We start from the raw sequence: 7,795 nt of genomic DNA on the forward strand, positions 1-7,795 counted from the left end.
AAAGCCACGCCATGAATAAAATACTAGATCGGAAGCGCGCCTTGGCGCGCGTTGCCTAGCTCGGCATGGTGACTCGCCGTCTAAAACTTCAATATAAAAAAGCGTTTAGAACATCCAAAGGAAATTTGAGTAACCGCTGAGAATAAATGTGTTCAGTGTATATCACAAACAATACAAAGATATATCAAGAGCAAGGTATAGTTGCTGCCCAGGATAGCTGAGTTTAATATAGGGCATGCAGATCAAATATATACCAAAAGAAAAGTGTAGTTGTTGCCTAGGATAACCACAATTTCACTGCAGTTCACAAAGTCAAAATTTGTACCAAAAGCAAGGCACAATTTTTGCCGAGGACAACTAATTTGCATCCAGTAGTACAAAACACAAAGAGATAAATTCTATAAACATAGCCAAGTACTCCCTCCTTCCCATAATGTAAGATGTTTTTTGACACTAATGTAGTGTCAAAAAACATCTTACATTATGGGACGGAGGGAGTAGTTCATATCAGCAAGTGTAAGAATAAGTGTTACAGGAGATGTTGTATCTGCTTATAAACACAATGAGATAACAGACAATTGGAAACGATGTTCTGGAAACATCGATATCAACGGTAGCTGATCATTATTGATAACTCTACTTTCTCTTTCCAAGCTCTGAGGCAAAGCTAATTAGTATTGGATAATACTTGACAGGCTTCATCATCCTAATGATAAATATGAAAACTCTATTAATAATATCACAATTAGCTCATGAACTTAGGCACTATGCATGCTCCACCTCCGCTGTTGGTGTTATTATCGCTAACTGAACCTGGCACAGGCTTAAACATACCAGCTGAAGACAACGAATCACCTTACCAAGGTAGATAACATTTGAAGCCTATCTCTGTGACTAAAAGCAAAATCTTGACAGCTCGCCAAACTCTGACTACAAAATCAGTAAAAATGAACGTTACCACAAAAATGATGTGTAATTCTACCACAAAAATAATGTGTGTAAGTACAACTCAGGGGACCTCATACGTCAGTCTTAACCAAAGCAACATTCATCTTCAAAGAATTATTACAGAAGTTGGACATCACATATATCGAAGGAATGCACAGAACAAATGGGCTGCGGGAAACTATGGCTCGCAGAAGTTCAGGTGATAAAAACACACGGTTCGACAGTTCAGCAGCTGCTCAGATAACCGAATCATCTACTGTACCCACAACCTAGCGCTAGCAGTTGGCAGCTAATGCTATTTGCAGTTAACCAAGAGAGTATCTTGAAGTAAATTTTGTATTTATATAGATAGTCATCGAAGAAGAAACAGGGAGAAGGAGCGAGTTGTGGTGAGGTAACTGTACCTGCTTGAGCTGGCCCCTCCTCTTGGAGAGGACGATGGCCTGGTCATTGAGCTTCTTCCAGCGCCGTCCATGAAGCAGATCCCGACGATCGGCGGACTTCCTGCCGCTGGCCAGGTGGCACTACTTATCCGCGCTAAGGAGAGACTTGATCGCCGCGCCGAGGCTGCTGCCCTCCTTGTTACGCGGCACTTTGGAAGTTAACAGACATTACATGAAGGGTCACAGCGCAAGTACTGGCATTTCACATAACAGAGAAGGCCACACATTGCAGTCAGGAACGGAGCCAGGATTCTAACATAGGGGGGGCAAGGTTTTCCGTGTGGTGACTTACTGGAATTTTTTTTTGTGCAAAGACGATCGTGGCTTAGGTTAATGAAAGATTCCATCAAAAGAACAAAACATGTGGTGGCTTTGAACAATTTCATTTTTACTAAAAGTTGCCATATAAGAAATACAAAGGATAATTCACATGCTAATGAAATAAATCTTTCTGCTGCTCGAAGGGATAAACAATGCAAAATCTTATCTCATTGGTCAGGTCTCAAGAATATTTCCAAGGTACAGATTAATCTAATTACAAAATATAAGCCAAGGATGAAGTAAAGAGAATGAGAATCGAGAGTAATTACTTGCCTCATCGCCGATCAACCTAGCTGTGCGGCCGGCCGGCTGGCCGTGCATCCATTGGATCGTCTTGCCCCCTTCGACAATCAGATCTTGATTTAGGAACTGCATGGCGCTGAATACGGAACTGCCCTAGACGGCGGCTATACCTTAGCGATAGCATCGGAGGCAAGTAAATAAAAGGAAAGAAAACGACGCTAATTATGCCCTTCGTCTTCCTGTTGTGGGCTGCTGCAGGGGCCTGCTATAGATGGGCTTTACAGTTTTGCACTTCACGTGATTAGGGGGGGGCGAAGTTAGCCATGCGTTCATTGTTTTCACCTACTTTTACCAAAAGTTTTATCGTTACTACGTAAAAACAAAATCGTCAGGGGGGTCTAGCCCCCCCGTCCCCCCTTGGATTCGTCCCTGATTGCAGTACTGCACATGAATAGCCAGCCAGAGGCACGTAGTGATACCTCAGTAATGATATTTGGTGGAGTAATCCTTGGGAGTAATCACCAGAGCTCAGGAAAATACTTGTGATGGTAAGGTGGCTCAGCAATAGTACTGCAAATAGAAAGTGGCACCGTAAGAACATCAGTTTTCAGCTAATTAAGCCAGGTGAGAACGAACAATTAGATTGTAATGACATACTAAGATGAAAGCAGAAACAAATATTACACAAGAACTACATAAAAATTAGATAGCAAATAATTTTAAGCTTGTAATGACATACCAAACCACAATCTAAGCAGTACGCTATTATTACAGCCCAGAAGGCAGTGGTTCAAAAGATTATATAAGCAGACATATGCGATTTAGAAAGAAAGAGCACTAAAGGGTCGATACATCCATGAAGCAACTGCAACTTGGGTCTTCATTTATCACAGTATATCCTACTCTTCTCCAAGATCAGCTCTATCTTCCTTTTGAAATAACTCCTTCACAATGTTGCATGGTACAATATCATTACGTCAACATTCTGTACATCTGTACTCACCTTTCCTTTGAATTTTTACCTTAGGTGTCTTCTACTGTTGGTATTTTGTGTCCTTGTGAAGTGCTGGTAGCATCTAGTGGCTGGAAATGATTCACAAAACAATATGTGTTTAAACTGGCACAGTATATTTCATTGAAAGTTTCAGAAGCATGGTCTGTTATTGTTTAACTTGTTATTCTCTGCTCCTAGTACTGCATCCTCATGTTGGGTGTGAACAATAGACCCCGGAGTTCGCCCTCTGAAACAAAAGGCAAATGGATGCCATCGACGGCTACGCAGAAACAACTGGCGAGTCTCTCCCCGCCCACGAACATCCCACATCGCGGTCTCCAGTAATGGAGGATGGCGTGATGGTGGAAGTAGCGCTAAACCTGCCCGACAGCTAGTGTGTCCTCTTCATCCCGTTTGTGAATTAGTGAGGACTAAGATGAGATAGAGCGTGGCGTGAGATGTCCTTGGCTGCTGGTCGTGCTTTCAAACAGTGTGTCTATCATAAGCTCATATAATACAGGGCAAAGATACAGATTGTTCAAGCAGTACTAAGAGAAGCGCATAGTCAAAAGACAGTATATACTATATAGCTCATAGAGAAAATTTTGATGACAGTGTCGCTCCTTCTTGGTAGCCAAGTACTGCAAATGATGCATCTTATTCTTCATCATATTTGTAAAAATTTACAGGAACTAACTACAGGGCACTGGAGTAGCATATTTTTTTCATTGTTTCCTTTGGTAGCAGAAAAGTAAAAATGCCTTGTTGGGCCTCTCAAGTAGTAAAAGGCATCACTGCCCTTGCGTGCACATTGTGGTTAAATTCGTTCAGAGCTTATTTTTAGAGGCTAAATCTATGGCTCTGCCCTTGAACCTGCATCATACAAAGGGACCACTTGTTAAAACAGTGCTACTATTATTTTCTGTTAAACCTTCCTACTAAAGTGGTGAGACATATTCTGCACAGATCATGTAGGTTAATTGCTTCTAATGAGGAAAACGTAAACAATCATGCCAGCCAAAGAAGACATCTTTAAATCTCTCAGTTGCATGTAAATCCATGGTAGACTTTTTCAGTGGAAAACTCCTGGAGTAGATATTCATGACAACAACTCATTGCATTGGCCCTATGTAGAAGGTTCCCTTTTTTGTTTTTTATTAGCGCATAGTTCTGAAATCTTGCACTTTAACAGCAAAAAAAAGGGATAATGGAACAACTTTTTCAGGGAGATAAAAAGGAGCACTACCTAGCCCAGTCAATTGTGTATGATGTAGACTTAAATTTTTGAGGTAAATATCATGGAGGCAGGGTTCAAATGATCAACGTCTTCAACTTTTATTCTGCATGGAATTCTTTAAACGTAACGATGTTTACATCGATTAATAAGGTATGAACCTAACAATCGAGTGCAATTAAAATTTAGGTGCTCAAGAAAAACCTTTGAAGCATGCTCACCACGATTCCCTAGCTCATTAATGAGTTTACTGTAGTACTCTAGCCACTTTGGACAGACAGCTCTAGGAAAAGTTTAGTTGGAATAAACCTTGACCAGGAGATGGATAATTAACCTGTAAGCCCCAAGGCTTGTCTCAGAGATCAGCTTGACATTCTCCTACAAAATCAGATAAAGAAGATTTCATTTAGAGCTGCTAAAGGAGAGAAGTGATCAAGATTTGTGCAAGACACCCAGATAATTTACCATGTATTTGTGGTGCCCATTTGCAGTAATATATCCCATACAGGTTGCATAAAATTATTCTACCAGGAGGGAACTAACGTCAAATGCCCACTCAATGCGCCAACAAACTAAGGAGTAATTGATGTAGCGCTTTGGTGTATTTTGGGAATAGCCCGATTTCAAGCAAATTGACTTGTTCTAGTGATACATCGGACCACCTAATACATATTCTAACCCGGCAGATAAACACGACACTCAGATCAATATGATCTGTCATGACTGAAAAAGGAAACACACTGTATGAAAACATAGGGGAAATCTCTAGCTGCAGGATAACCTCTTCTTCCACCAGTATCTGATGTGCGCCTGTGCAAAGCAAAAATTATGAGTGTGTGATCCGTCAGGCTGCATATTTTCTTGGCATCATAAATAGAGCCTTCCTTTAACTTCTTTCAAAACAGCCAACCTGGTCTTTGGTCGCGGTTCGCAACTGCCATTAGTCGCGGTTGCGCAACCGCGACCGAGCGGGCGCGACTAAAGGCCCCCCCTTTAGTCGCGGTTGCTTAAGCACCGCGACTAAAGGCCCGTCCACGTGGGCGCCAGGTGGCCGTCGGGGCGGAGGACCTTTAGTCGCGGTTCTTGTGGCTAACCGCGACTAAAGGCCGCCACAGGTTTTTGAAAAAAAAAATTGAATTTTTTTTTTCAAATTTCTGAATTATTTTAACCTCTAGTCTCTAATCACCACCCCTCATCACTTCTCAATTTATTCTTTTATCACCCCTCATCATTCCAAATCATCTAACTTCCCAACCGGTCACCCATCCCTCTCACTACTCCAGCCCAAGCACGCTTAACTTCCGGGTTCTATTCTCCCACGCTCCAAGTCTGCACTTGTTGTTTTCCTGACAATAATAAGATGTCAATCCTATTAACCTTCAGGAATTTTGCTTGAGCATGAAGTGACACATTTCACTGTTTGAGTTTGAAACTATTGTTTTAAAAAACAATAATTATTTAGTAACACTAATATTTCTTGAATAATTAGTTTGACCATTGTTTGACCACAGTTGACCACAGTTTGACCAGATTTGACCAAAATTGAAATAATTAAAATAATTATTTAGTAACACTAATATTCTAGAATAATTAGTTTGACCATTGTTTGACCATAGTTTGCCCACTGTTTGAATATTTTTCAATTTTTTCCACTCTAGATCTTACAAGCCCCGTAACTTTTTTTCTATTAGGTTTTTGAGGATTTTGAAAATGTTTAACGGGGTTCCCCCGTTAAATTTGGATGTAACTTTTCGAGTAGATGATTTTTCATATAAAAAACTTTTTCATCCGAGTTAGTATGCAAAAGTTATGCCCATTTTTACAAATTTCAGAGAGATTTTGCAAATAAAGTCAAAATTCACATTTGCAAATTTTCCCAACAACTAGACCACATATCACATGAGAAACTTATTTTCTTTTATTTTTTTGACATTTCCATTATTTTCTTTTATTTTTTTTAAAACTGAAAACGCGATCCCGGGGGGGGGGGGGGGGGTTAGAGTTTGAAAATGGGACCTTTAGTACCGGTTCGTGGCACGAACCGGGACTAAAGGTCTCAACCCCATTAGTTCCGGTTCGTGCCACAAACCGGGACTAAAAGGGAGGAGCTTTAGTCGCGGTTGGCCTGGCCAACCGCGACTAAAGGCCTTTGGGCACCTTTAGTCGCGGTTGGCCTGGCCAACTGCGACTAAAGCCCGCGAGCGCCCTGGGCCCAGGCATTTGGTCGCGGTTCATCTGCCGAACCGCGACTAAAGACTTCATTAGTCGCGGTTCCTACAGTTTCGCGACTAATGGGGCTGGACGGAAGCCTCTTTTTCTATCAGTGAGGTAGAAAATCCAGCAATGAAACAAAGGAACCTAGCTAAATCCAATGATCTACTCCATGGTAAGGCACCAGCAAAACAAGAAAAGCCCCCCAAAAAACTCCCGTGGCACAAGAAGAAACCCAAGACATTTTTACAGCAACCTAGCTAGTCCTACCAAATGGTAAATGAAAATAAGAGGGGAAGGAGTTCACCCAGCACGAGCATAACCGGTGCAGCCGCCGACGGCAGAGGCAAAGCAAAGATTGCACAAAATCGCCCGTGCAAGGAAGAACCCAACAACGCGACACATGCGAGTAGCACTGGCAAACAAACCAGTAGGTTACTTCCAGGACAAGCAGAAAGGTACAAAAGAACCTAGGTCCTACCAGGATCCAAGGAAGGAACAAAAAAAACACATACCTATATTTCACAAAAAAAGAGCAAAGATGAAAAAGAGACCACACAAATACAAGAAGGGAATACTCTTAGACTGCCATCTACCACCCATTGACCAGCCTGCGCACCAACAGGAACGCCAAGAAGAAATAGACTGAATCTTACAGGAACTCCGGATAGTCAAGCCGAGGAAATGGCTGCAAAAATGCAAGCCTTGGCCTAGAGAGCAGAGAACAGGAGAAGAAAAGGGGTCAACCTGCAAAGTGGTGGACCAAGATGCAGTAGGCTGGCTGATACGGAACGACGAACCGACCAGACCAACAAGCACCTGCAAACAAAGGACCAACACGGGGGATCAGACAGTGAGGTCGGACCTGACGGACGACAATGAGAAAACCACTGGCAGAGGCGATGGCGCGCGCGACCATACATACGCACCTGTTTCAGAAGTGTGGGTGGTGCGCGAGGGTGGCCTCGGGCCCGGCCAGCACGGCGGCCAGGTCGACCCGCGCGCCGAGGCCGAACACGGACGCGATGTAGCAGCTGAAGTGCGGCTCCTGGAACAGCCGCCCCGTCAGGTTCACCAGCTCCATGGCGAGTCACAGATTGATGGGACCCTGGACATAGCAATCTGTAACCACGTCCTGCAAACGCAGAAGAGTGCAAATAGAGAGCCATTCCGCAACCTGCTAACGGAGAAGAGTGCAAATAGAGAGCCATTCTGTCGACTGACCGCTGCTACCATGCCACTCGACAGGCCGTCAAGTCACGGTTAACCGTGTGCGCGTTGGTAGCCGCTGTAGCCCTCGTCGCAGCCGCTGGCTTCATCGGCTGGGCCTTTTCGGTCATCCAAAACGTCGAGGCCAGCGTCGACAACGCCCGCCTCAACACCTTCGCCTTGCAGGATTCT

The 7,795-nt window shown here is 43.3% G+C and overlaps 1 long non-coding RNA gene across 2 annotated transcripts; it reads right to left on the bottom strand.

Moving 5' to 3' along the window:
- Positions 1-229: 229 nt before the first annotated feature.
- LOC123102565 (uncharacterized) lies at positions 230-7,476 on the bottom strand. Of its 2 annotated transcripts, none has more exons than XR_006449055.1 (5): positions 7,324-7,476; positions 7,142-7,213; positions 2,435-4,561; positions 1,353-1,540; positions 230-930 (listed from the first exon to the last, which is right to left on the bottom strand). It is a non-coding gene; the product is annotated as an uncharacterized lncRNA (long non-coding RNA). The 2 variants fall into 2 exon arrangements; XR_006449057.1 differs by having other exon boundaries at positions 1,353-1,526; positions 7,324-7,470.
- Positions 7,477-7,795: the final 319 nt, after the last annotated feature.

The sequence above is a fragment of the Triticum aestivum genome, chromosome 1B, assembly GCF_018294505.1.
Source record: "Triticum aestivum cultivar Chinese Spring chromosome 1B, IWGSC CS RefSeq v2.1, whole genome shotgun sequence".
NCBI lineage: Eukaryota > Viridiplantae > Streptophyta > Magnoliopsida > Poales > Poaceae > Triticum > Triticum aestivum.